The following is a 13414-nucleotide window of genomic DNA, read 5'->3' as shown; positions in this document are numbered from 1 at the left end:
TGGATGAAGTTCAAGAGCCTATCTCAAACAGATGACTATAGCCATCTTATTGAAAGTTGAACATTTGGACTACTTACTGTAGGGAGATAACAGTCCTGATTTCATTGTTTTACTCCAAGCACAAAAAGAATCTATTGTGGATAACAAGAGAAGTAATTCAGATTGTAGTAAATGTTTATGGTTTAAAAGTCAACCAAATAAGAAAAAAGGGAAACGAATATTAACATTCTGTACAGAAATGTATATTGAAGCACTGGAGTTCTTACTTGACTCCAAGCCTGAGAAGAGCAAAGACTCAACAGAATGTGTAAGTAATGCATCTACTTTTACAGAGTGAAGTTCAAAAAGCAAGTAAGCACTTCTCATGATGTGATGCTGTAGGCAAAAAAGGCAAGGCCAAAGTCTTAAAATTGGTGTGCCTTATATTGGCAGGCAAGTTCCGTACTGAAATTAAGTCTGTGAGCTGTGACTACTCTCTGTCTTCTGGAACTGTTTAGAACATATGTGTAGCTGTACTTTCCCAAGCAGTATGATGTTTCCAGTATAACAATATCATAAGGAAAGATACTGAGAATAAAGATAATAAACTTAGAATTCTTAAGGTATTAAATTACATCCCCAGTACAATTACCTGAAGTTCTTAGCAAGTAAAACTCTTTTTCTTTTAATAGAGTCCTTTGCTGTTTAAAAAATTAAAAACCAGCTTAAAAATATTTAATAAAAGGGATGTCACCTGCTGCAGCACTAGCAAGCACTTCCCAGCTGTGATTCTTCTGGAGCTGTTGATGTGGGGAAAGTGTCTGTATCCTCAAATTATTACATTTGTACACTATCCACCTTGTAGTTTACTTGAACATTTTGTTGAGGGTGCATTTCTTATGCTTTTTGTCTCTGCCTTTTTTCTGCTGATCTTTATATCCTTTTTAATAAGAAAGTTATTCTGCTCTGCATTTGCCAAGGGAGTCATGTAGGTTCATTCCATTTTGTTGAAGTGCCTTTTCTGTTAGAGCAGCAGATAGCCACCTACTAATTAAAGTAAATGGCACACATTAATGTCTCCACGGTGCTTTGTTTATTTCAGATTGATATTTCTTGTGCAGCTATTTCTCCCTTTTGATAAGGAAGATATTTGTGCCCTTCATTTACTTGTGTAGCAAGTAATGTTTACTCCATTATATGGAATATCCCTGGACTGTGGTGAGATCAGTGATCTTTGAACTGTTTTCTCATTTCTGGCACTGGTTTCCTGTGTGACCGGTGCACGTCAGTGACAAGTAATTGCTACTTGAATTGGTAGTTGTGGATGTTCAATACTGCTAAAAAAACCTACTGAGACGGAAGGTTAAGATGTTTACATATTTTAGTACAAATGATACTAAAATCACTGGGATAGTTAAGCTTCCTAATCTAAGCTTGCTCAGCTACCTTATAAAATAAACACTATTAGAAACAATGCTTTGGTGCTGCTTTCCTGCTACTGAGTTGTAAAAATAATCCTCCTTATGGTTTCCCAGTGAGGTTACTAAGGTGATGAGCTACTTTGGAATAGCCAGTTTCATCTTGATAATTTTACCACTTACTACATCGCTGTTTCAGAGGCAAATATGATGGAAGGTGTCATGAGTTTAATAGGCTTTTCATGGAAACTATTAGTCAGAGATGGCAAAGTAGATGTATTATTAGTCTGCCAGTAAGTACTACAGACCTATTAATAAGTAAGTTTACTTCAAAGGTAGATTTGGTATTTGTTCCAGGACATTAAAGAAGTATGATCTGGGAAAAATAACTTAAGCCTACCATTCTAAAACTTATTCTGATGACCATAGGAGGTTCTTACTGACATGACCACAACTAGAATACTGGGTTTTCTCATTTCTCACTAGACTTCAATGTCCTCACTTTGCAGACAGACAACTGAAGTTCAAAGTGATTTGTTCAGTCTTACATGAAGTCTTTGGTGAACAAGGGTTTCAGTAGTACTTCCTTACCTCAGTGTCTCACATCAGTATGTGCAAGTGCCCTTAAAAAAATTGCCACTACCGTTAAATGTATTTCCATTTATTAGCCTACCTTTAATTGGGTGTGATGCCAACGTGATTAAGTTTTTAGTTGCTGCAGGGTGAGCTGTAGCTTGGAAACACTGACACTGATCTTCTATTCCTAACCATTGCGTTTCAGAAAGGGAGGAAAATCTGGAGACTCGCAAGATTTGTGAATAACAGACTTTCTTAACTGATCCCAGCTTTGTCAGGTCCTGATTGCAACTGTTTCTCTTCAGTGTACTTGCATGTTTTCCCCATTGCTAGATCACTACCTTATTGTAGTGAATCTCTTTTCTACTATTATTAGGCCAGCAGACACCTGACTGCAAACAAACCTGGCTAGATTCCAGAACTGAAAGAAATAACTCCATGCCAGAAACTCATCACAGTGCAAAATGAAAGGAAAATATAACACTGTCAAGGCATGAAAGTCTAACAAGTCTTCTAAACTGACATATTGAGACTTATATTCTCTTCTGATGTGGATACAAATGTATCTGACATTCTGTTCCTTGTTCAGGTGATCTTGATGAATGTAGCTAATTGTTCTACTGCTGTTATATGTTGCAGGTTGCCTAATAAGTCTTCATAAAATGCCTGTGCCATTACCCTTTTAGTCTTTGAAAGGATGCTGTAAAGTGAAACTATTAGACTCACCCTTTGAGGTGCCACACTGGAGACCGATAACTAACAATACAGTATTAGGTGAAAGAAGCATTAGAGCTGTCAGCAGGAATGGCATCAAGAATTGCAGAGCTTTTATTTTTTATACTTTAAAAATGATCAAACTCTTTGGGCCAAGAGGGAGATAACAAAGCTTTTCACCTTTCTTCCTTTTCTTCTAGCAACATTCCTGGCTGATTTTGCAAGGCTTGGAAGATTTAAGGGGAAGGAAAGGAAAATAGCCTAAACAGGCTGAGGACTAAAGGTAGGATTTGGGTTTTGTTTGTACTTTTATGATGCTAAGGCACAGATGAGCCTTTGATTTAGCCCTTTGGACACAGTCAGAAAGTTCTCTGAATTAAGGTGTACTAAAGAGATTACTACTAGATCAATCCCAGAAAAGTTAAAAATAGTTCTCTAAGAAGGTGCTGGTACATAACATAGAAAAGTGGATCTTGGAAGAATTTAGCTCTGCTCTTTAGAAAATTGGTGGTGCCTTCTCTTCATAAAAAATGTCCTTTTATTCAGGTGTTACAAGGCAGGCGTGAATCAAGTCAACAAAAGACTGCAGAGGCAAATTAATGCTATTATGCTGGTCAATAGATTAGGAAACTAAAATATGGACAATAGTTAAATGGATTCTCCAAGGTCTTTGGTCTATGAGGAATTCAGGAGACTTGCATAGTTGCAACTACAAACTTGCGTAGTTAATCAATTACATGGAAAGGAAACTAAGGACTACACAGATTCTATCATTATATTTCAATAACAAGCCAGGGCTTACAAGTGCCCTAGAATTTTTCAAGGAAAAAACACCTGTAAGTAAAGGACCTCATTTGACAGGTTTGTGAAGACTACTCAAACCTGTCAACATTTCCTCAGAAGATTTAATAACAGCAGTAATTAGCTCAGACTAAGTCTTTTTTTCTCAAATTGCTTTCTATTACAAGTAAGTTGATCTCCAGCCATAAAAAGGATTGTTTTAAATTCTAATCATTACATTTGGTCTTTCTGGATTTTCTGTAGCTAAAATGAGCTTGATTTTTTTAAATAGGTATTTTGTATGCACACGTGACTTCTGGGCATTAGCTTCTGGATGTATATAGCTGAACAGTTAGTCAACAGCTCTAAATAATACAAGCCTTGACTCTTCAAGGTCATGATGAAGGTATTTTCAATGGCACTACTCCCCAGTGTAAATTTTTGTCAAATAAGATGCTTAGAGCTTATCTTTTCTGTTAATATAGATATATTCCTTTTTGGTTCTATCTAGGGATTGATCTTGGTGATTTTACTTTCTGGGAAAACTGAAGTGTATTTTCTTTATTGTGTTTTTACCTCAGTTCCAGAGGTTTAAAAAGAGAAAAAAAAAAAAAAAAAAAAAAGCTAATTTTTAAAGAAACAAAGACTTGCATTTGCTAAAGAAAATCTTCAGAAATAGCTCATTAACTTCTGAAGGGGCTCACTGGCTTTGTGGAAGTCATATGTGGACAGATTTTGGCTTCAGATACTGGAATCTCAGAAACTTTCAGATAAAGAGACATAAGAGTTAGCATGCAGGTATATATAACTAACAGGGTGGCTTTATCTAGATTGCAGCATCCCAAATAATATTTGACATTTCTGTAACACATTCTTGATTTATAAAGCCTGAGAACACCTCAGGAAGGTAGGAGGATATTAATCTCCCCATTTTTATACACTTAGAATCTAGGTCATGTTATTCATTTAATGAAAAGATTTTCCTTCTCTTGTTCCACAATGACGTGCATTTTTTTTGAACTGTCAGTCAAAACAAGGTGTAAAGACCACATTGCAGGACAAATGGTGCATAAACAGATTTTGTAAATTCTGTCATATCTATGCAAACATGACAAAAAAAGGCTTGCAAGTGTGGATGGTTTAAACACAGCATGGTTCACAAAAAACACAAAGAAGATAAGCTTTGTAAATGTCTCTCAGTTGAAGCCATCTTCACTATATTGCTTTTGGAAGTTAAAACACATAAGAACTTTTCTTATGTTGGAAATTAACCCTGTTTCACTACAGAATGGGCCAGAACTTGAGACTATGGTAAGTCAAGACATACAAATAGGTGCTTTTAGCAGTTTCACAGCTCTAATTCCAGTGCTGCTGTGTGCCAGAGTCTAACTGTTAGAGAAGCCCTAGGGCTGCCATGGTCACAGGAATGAATACGCATAAGCTAAGTGTGAAATAGCTGGCAAGATATCTTAGATCCACATATGCAAAGTTAGCTCCTTCAGTGAAATGATCTCTGAACTGATTAAGATGACAACATGTGCAGCTATTCTGAGCACTTAAACATTTCTTTCCATTGTAACCTATATTTTATTTTCATCAGTGAGAGACTTATGTGGGCATGCAACCATTTCTACTGGCTTTTCAAGAAGCCAATGAAAGTGTAGCAGAGTCATTTTGGATTATCTGGTCTTATGTCAGATTGTCCTTAACAAATGCCATTCCACTTCAGCAAAATTCAGGCCATGCGTATAGTATCTTTCTACCATTAAAAAGACTGCCTTGACAAAACAGTTATTGTCACTGTTTTGTCAGGCTTAATCACTGATTTAACATCAGTGTGGCCAACTGACCATGCTAATAGGATTTATGCTTACCTTGAAGAAATTGTCTTCTTTTCTATGTTCTCACAAAGAGGATCTGAGCACAAATGCCAATACAACAGCTTGTGACCTCCCTTTTGCACAGACCCTGATCCAGGATATTGGCATCTTGAAAGAATCCTAATATGTACAGTAAAATTTAATGTTACAACAATGATTACAAACAACTGTCCTCTTTGTTCTTCCCTCTTCCATGGAGCATAAGTGAGTAGGTCTGGAGTGCTGGAGCATCTGCCTATAAAGGAAGTCCTTGACAAGAAATGTCAAGGAGAGAAAAAGCCAGATTTTTTTTTTTTTTTAATATTTAGCTTTGAGAAATCCTATCATTTCAAAGTAAAAGATTAGCAAGGATATAAGCCATCCACTAATCGAGTTGATAAGATGCCGAGTGGATATCAGAGATAAACAGCTTTATTGTGTATTTATCTTGTAGAGACCCTAAATTTTATCCTTACTGTCTTCTCTTCCTATATTTATCTTGGAGTTTCTTTATGGAACAAAAGTTTATTGAAAGCTCTGTAAGGAGGCACAGTTCCATATCCTGCTGGGAACTTTTTGGCATATCATTTAAACATGTGGACATACAAAGAGTAGAGCCAGGAACTGAACAAAATCAATGAAATTCATTCCAAGAGGAGTCAGATAAGAACAGTGCAGATTCTAACACTTGAAAGAGGAATGACTCTGAGTGCCAGCGGCTAGTGGATGGGTTCAGCAAGCCTTTCTGACTGGTGTTCCAGGAAAGGTATTTTGAGCCCTGGAACAGTGCTGCTTATGGTATAATGGACTAATTTATATCATCTTGCTAGGGAGACAAATGGAGCCATCAAGGGAGCAAAAATCTTGTCTTTTTCTACTCACTTCCAAGGTTTTAAGCAAGCTGAAAACTGCATAACTAGGGTTTACATTCTGTCATATGACACTGTCATTAAAAGTTGAGGCAGGTTAATTGGAACAGTAAGCCAGCATCTAGGGAAATCTAAAGGCAACAATTAATGTGCTCTAAAGCTGCTGAACATCAGAGAGACAAAACTCTCTGGTAGTTGTTGGTTTGTTGCCTTTTCACTCTCCTTCTGATAGAGTAGGGACAGCTACCTTAGGCATCTCAACGTATGACTGTCTGTTCTAACATGGCTTTTATCACCATCATTCGGAGCCCCATGAGGGCATGGAACCATTCCTTGTGATGTATTGTGGAGTAGTCATAACCATCTTGAGGTGGTTCTGAGGGCTGAAGCAGAGGTAATTAGACAAGACAGGCCCATTTTCACCAGAGTTCAGGGAGTGGAAGATTAATTAGTTGGAACAGTCTCCCCTTGGACACTACTTTAAAAGGCAAAGTATGTTGAAATAAAGTCTCTCAACTCTACGCTTCAGTCTCAGTGGCCCTATGTATTAAGCAAATAAGTGTTACTTTCCTCATTAACCAAATAGGTAAAACTCAAGTATACAGATTATGCTGGGTTAGATTATGTGTTTTGGAGGGGTCAGGGTTTTGACTTACAATTGCGACTCATAATGACCCATATTTCTTGTGTTGTTTCTGCTGTAGTAAAATGACAGTACCATGGTGGTATTCATGCCATGCTGACCATGTTATTCAAGCACAATGGATCTTCTTGCTTGTTTTCCCAGTGGATGCAAAATTTTTCCAGCTCCTGTCCATGAACACTTGGTCAGCAGCTACACTTCAGGTCCAAGCTTAGTAGTAAAATTCTTGCAACGGTAGGCAGAAGAACTCAGAGCTGATGTTGTGCTATTAATATTTATACTTTGGGGTTTATATCTCTTACTACTTTTTCCCTTTCTGTTGAAGACCTGTCTTTTCACTGTGCCAAGAGCACCTCTGCTTCTCAGTTTGCAGAACCTTTGCAGATGCTGGGGCCAGCACAGCTAGTGCTAACTCACAGTGGCCAAGTAAGCTGAACACTTAAGGAGCTGAGATGCAGAGGCATCCTTTGTTCAATTAAGTATTTCCTCCTATGGGAGCTCTGTTGAATTCCTGAAAACTTATTTGCTTTCTCATTAATTTCTTAATTCAATTGCATGGCCAGAAATTTTCTTTTCTGGGATGAGAAGGCTCTTCGTTACATGCCACTGAGCTCTGGGGACTCTACAAGTTTACTGCTGGTAGCAGCAGCCAGCTTCACTCCTGTTCCTCCCAATTAAAACACGCAATGCTTTTTCATTTCTTTCACTGCTCTGTACAATGGATTTCTCTTCTGATTCTAGTGCTTCACATTTGTGTTCTTAAATTTGTATTAATCTTATTTTTTTTCTTAAAAAAATTATCCACCAAATCATAGAATCGTTTAGGTTGGAAAAGACCTTTAAGATCATTGAGTCCAACCTTAAACCTAACACTGACAAGCCCACCACTAAACCATGTCCCTAAGTGCCACATCTACAGATCTTTTTAAATACTTCCAGGGATGAATACTTCCACTTCCCTGGGTAGCCTGTTCTAATGCTTGATAACCCTTTCAGTGAAGAATTTTTTCCTAATATCCAATCAAAGCCTCCCCTGCTGCAACTTGAGCCTGTTCCATCTTGTCCTCACTTGTTACCTGGGAAAAGAGACTGACACCCACCTCACTACAGGCTCCTTTCAGGTAGTTGTAGAGAGCGATAAGGTCTCCCCTGAGCTTCCTGTTCTCCAGACTAAGCCACCCCGGTTTCCTCAGCTGCTCCTCATAAGACTTGTGCTCCATACCCTTCACCAGCTTTGTTGCCCTTCTCTGGACACACTCCAGCACCTCAATGTCTTGTATTGAGGGGCCCAAAACTGAACACAGTATTCAAGGTGTGGCCTCACCAGTGCTGGGTACAGGGGTGTCGTGGTTTAGTCCCAGCCAGCAACTCAGTACCACGCAGCCGCTCGCTCACTCCCCCTACCCTGATGGGATGGGGGAGAGAATTGGAGGAGTAAGAGTGAGAAACACTCCTGGGTTGAGATAAGAACAGTTTAATAATTGAAATAAAATAAAGTAAAATAATAATAATAATAACAATATAATAATAATAGTAATAATAATATACAAAGCAAGTGATGCACAATGCAATTGCTCACCACCCGACGACCAATACCCAGACAGTTTCCCAGGCAGCGGTCGCTGCTCCCCGGCCAACCCCCCCCCAGTTTATATACTGAGCATGATGTCATATGGTATGGAATAGCCCTTTGGTCAGTTTGGATCAACTATTCTGGCTGTGCCCCCTCCCAGTTTCTTGTGCACCTGGCAGAGCATGGGAAGCTGAAAAAGTCCTTGACTAGCATAAGCAGTACTCAGCAACAACTAAAAACATCAGCATGTTATCAACATTCTTCTCCTACTAAATCCAAAACACAGCATTATGCCTGCTGCTAGGAAGAAAATTAACTCTATCCCAGCCGAAACCAGGACAAGGGGGATGATCACTTCCCTACTCCTGCTGGCCACACTATTTCTGATACAAGCCAGGCTGTATATGTTTGAGGTTCTGTGAATTCCATTTACTGGATGTATGATTGGTTTTCCTGCTACAGATGAGATTTTGGCAGGAGATAAAATAAGAATATTTATCACTTGCTCCTGAACTACTAAATGATATGTACACTTAAATAAGCTGTTAAACTCCTTTGGGAGTGTCACATTGTAATTTATCTCTGCAAATTTCTACCTGAACACAAAGTTTCTATATAACTAGCCAAAAATTAAGTAGTTATTAACTAAAATACAAGCTAGTTGCTACTGGGTAAGATGTTTTTGTGCTTCCACAACTTTTATAATTTTGCATTAATTTATTTCTTGGAGGAATATTTAGGATGGGAAGCTTGAGCCACATTAGCACTCCTAAAGCCAAATGATTTCTGGATATCTTTAAAACCTTTGGTGCCGTTTTGAGTTGTGTCTCTAATATATTAAAAGCCCAGTGCACCAAATGAAGTGTTCCAAATTTTCAAAACTAAGTCAATTCAGCATTTTTTCCCCTGTAGGTCTACTATTCCATGTTTTGTATGCAGATCCACAACATGCACAGGTTCCTTCACAAATAACATTTTCCATTGAGGTTGAGCTTCTTCATTGTGGTGTTTGGCAATGCATACAGTTGCCCTTCACAGCACTCCAGAATAAGCTGAGGAATGGTCTGTATAGCTGTAACATACAGGTAGTTCTTATAGGAGCTGTAACACTGTAGTGGGTTGACCCTGGCTGGATGCCAAAAGCCCGCCAAAGCCACTCTATCACTCCCCTTCTCAAGTGGACAGGGGAGAGAAAATATAACGAAAAAGCTCATAGGTCAAGATAAAGACAGGGAGATCACTCAGCAATTATCATCACTGGCAAAACAGACTCGACTTGGGGAAAATCAGTTTAATTTATTGCCAATCAAAACTGAGTAGGGTAATGAGAAATAAAACCAAATCTTAAAACACCTTTCCCCCACCCCTTCCTTATTCCTGGCCTCAACTTCACTCCCAATTTCTCTACCTCCTTCCCCCAAATGGTGCAGAGGGACAGGGAATGGGGGTTGCGGTCAGTTCATCACACATTGTCTCTGCTGCTCCTTCCTCCTTAAGGGGAGGACTCCTCACACTCTTCCCCTGCTCCAGCGTGGGGTCCCTCCCATGGGAGACAGTCCTCCATGAACTTTTCCAATGTGGGTCCTTCCCACAGGCTGCAGTTCTTCAGAAACTGCTCCAGCATGGGTCCCTTCCACAGGGTGCAGTCCTTCAGGAGCAGACTTCTCCAGCGTGGGTCCCCCACAGGGTTACAAGTCCTGCCAGCAAACCTGCTCCAGCATGGGCTCCTCTCTCTCCACAGGTCCTGCCAGGAGCCTGCTCCGGTGTGATCTTCCCACGGGGTCACAGCCTCCTTTGGGCACATCCACCTGTTCCAGTATGGGGTCCTCCATCGGCTGCAGGTGGATATCTGCTCCACCGTGGACCTCCATGGGCTGCAGGGGGACAGCCTGCCTCACCATGGTCTTCGCCATGGGCTGCAGGGGAATCTCCGTTCCAGTGCCTGGAGCACCGCCTCCCCCTCCTTCTTCACTGACCTTGGTGTCTGCAGAGTCATTCCTCTCAATTATTCTCACTCCAGCTGCAGTTTTTGTGTCTCTTTGGTTTTTTGCCCCTTCTTAAATGTGTTATCACAGAGGCACTACCACTGTCAGTGATTGGCTCGGCCTTGGCTAGTGGTGGGTCTGTCTTGGAGCCAGCTGGCACTGGCTCTATCGGACATAGGGGAAGCTTCTAGCAGCTTTCTCACAGAAGTGACCCCTGTAGCCCCCTGCTACCAAAACCTTGGTATGCAAACCCAATACAAACACCTAACTTGATTAACAAGCTGATGACAGCAACAAAAGCAAGGGGTAAGAACACCAGATGGTGTTTGATTTTAAGAATGTCTAGGGAATCTATATTAGCTTTTTCTGTTATCTGAGCTAACTGGAGACCTCATGGCCTCCACACATCCTTTGCGATCTAAGCTTTTCTGTGTTTCAAAACTAGTCTGTTTCAACTGTTGGTCTGATGTAAGCATTCATGTAAAATACCTTGAATGCATTCTCATATGCAATTGGAATTTCAGCTGTAAGTTCTTAAGGTGTTTTCTTGGTTTTCTGAGGTTAACATGGTACTTTTCAGTGTTAAATGATAATAACCACAACTATAAAGTATAGGCTTCCACTATGCCCACAACAAACAGAATAGCCACTTGCATCCTGCCTCTTATGTTGCATTCTCCAAACAGTGCTGAAATCAATCAAAAGTGCCAGAGCTGCACAGCTGCATGTCATGCCTCAATATTCCCATTCCATAGCATACAATAATCTTCAGAGACTTTTTTGTTATTTGGTAGCTTCCCTTAAGTCTTTCCATTAAGATAAAGCATTCTTGTACCTAGGAACAATTCACAATAAGTTTTTAAAATATTGGCAATGAGAATACTCATTCTTAGTTTGCTTCTCTGGCAACTACTGCTCTGAGGTATTAAAATAGCTTTCTATGCAAAATCAAGTCTTTAGTAAGCTGCAGCTTTTCAGTTGTCAGAGTTGTCATGTGTGGGATGTTCAAAACAAAATCCACACAGTGGCTTAGCACCTTTTTTGAAACATTTTGCTCTTTCCTTGGTTTTTAGTCCTTGATAGGGACTGATGGATTTATGTGCTGAGCAGCAAGTGCAAGAAGCAATGTGGAGGATCCCTTGAGCTCTTGCCATGAGAAATCAGTGACTGTAAGCTCTCAATATGATCTCCTGCTGTAATTAGCTGCTTCTAACTTTATCTACCACATCACAGATTCTGTGCACTATGGAATTTAAACATCTCAGCCCATTAGCTGATGTCCATGAGCAACTCAAGATGCCAAAAGGCTATTATGTGTAATCCCTGATTTCCTATCAGCTATATTCCAAGAATATTGAATCAGCAAGCAGATGAACTTCAGTTTGTGATCCTTTGACATGATTCCAGATACTGTAACATCTGAGATGATTTGTGAGGCATTTGAACATTTTAAATAGGGGGAAAAATTCTCCAAACAACTCCCAATTAGCTGAAGAACAGAAGGAAAAAATCCATGAATTATTTACAAGAGAACATATGCTCCCTCCTATTCTTTTTTGCATACATGACCTGTCAAACACCTTTTTTTTAGACATTTGGAAGCCCTAAGGAAAATAGTATTGATGCAAATGTACGTACATCTAGATGTATCTAGGCAGAGCCAGTTGCAGTACAGTAAAACCTCCAATAAGATGCATCACAGAGAGAATGTACACATTGTGATTACATGCTTAGGATTGATGTTTTTCTAATGCTACTTAATCATGTGTCTGAATCTGTGAGTGTATACTGAGGGAGCTGTACATAAGGGTTTGGTCATAGAACTGCTAACTATCATTATTTGTGAATATTAAAGCAGTTTTTCCATTATCCATTCTATTTTGTGAAGGAATAACATTATGTGGTTTCTTTTCTCATTTGGGCAATAGATTTTTATAAGTGTTAAATAATCTAAAGTTCCTTAAGGACTTAGGCCTAAAATTCAGTGCATTTCAAATAACATTTAAAGACACACTAAAAAGCACCAAAGTCACAAATTTTCCTGGAGAACTGAAAGCCTCACTTCCTCTTGCACAGAGGTTTCTGACAGTTTTTTCTGTTGTTGATCAACTTAGTCTCAAAAGATGTATCCTGATACATGTCCACATAGCACAATGCAGTGATGTATTAGGGTCACCTGAATTATCTGTGGGACAGGCAACGTGAAACAAGCCACAACACAGGATCATACAGAGAAACTGCCCTGCATCCTTGAAGCAGTATAGCTCCATGTTAATTAGCTCTGTCTCCTAGCAGGGTGTTTTTGAGCCCTGTGTTATTGGTCAGAGTTCCCAAGCCAGCTTGTTTGGCACCAATATAGAGTCTCTGATGCTCAGCTCATGATGTAGACATGCCTGTTAGGTATCTTTGAGAATTTTACTTTTAATCCCTTGTGCTGCAGGTTCCCTGTCTGTAAAACAGAGAAGGTAAAAATGGAATAGTATATCTTATCCTTTGGTTAACTGCTCTTTCATCTATTAATGCAGAATTTATATAAATAAAAAGCATTGCTATAAAAAAAAAAAAATACCCACCACACAAAAAAACCCGCAAACAGATAAAGGCATTGTAGCCATATTCATCTGTAGCAGGTTTTTCCACAGCTGCCCAAGACCTGTCATCATCTTTCAGTAGATTTGCCTTCAGCAAAGCACTTAGATTTTTCTGCTTCTTTTCTGAAGGCTTTGTTGTGTGTGCCAGTAATTACAATTATTCTAGTAATGACAGCCCTGTAAGTGACATCCTAGAGTTCTCAAAGCTTGCTATCATAGCCAACAGCTATCATAGCACAAGTGCCACATGTTAGCTTTCCCAAGTGAAATGTCTGTCAAGTTCCCTTCTTGCAGTTTACTGTTCCATCTTAGGTATGTGCATGCGCACATGCACACACAGCTTCTGGGAACTGACAAAACAGACCCTTTCTGTTTGGTGCCCCAGAAGAATTTCACAGCAGAGTTCCAGGACAGATACCAAAACAAG

The sequence above is a fragment of the Pelecanus crispus genome, chromosome 6 (genome assembly GCF_030463565.1).
Source record: "Pelecanus crispus isolate bPelCri1 chromosome 6, bPelCri1.pri, whole genome shotgun sequence".
In the NCBI taxonomy this organism is placed as follows: Eukaryota; Metazoa; Chordata; class Aves; order Pelecaniformes; family Pelecanidae; genus Pelecanus; species Pelecanus crispus.
The sequence above is the reverse complement of the archived record's forward strand: the minus strand, read 5'-3'. Positions refer to the sequence as shown.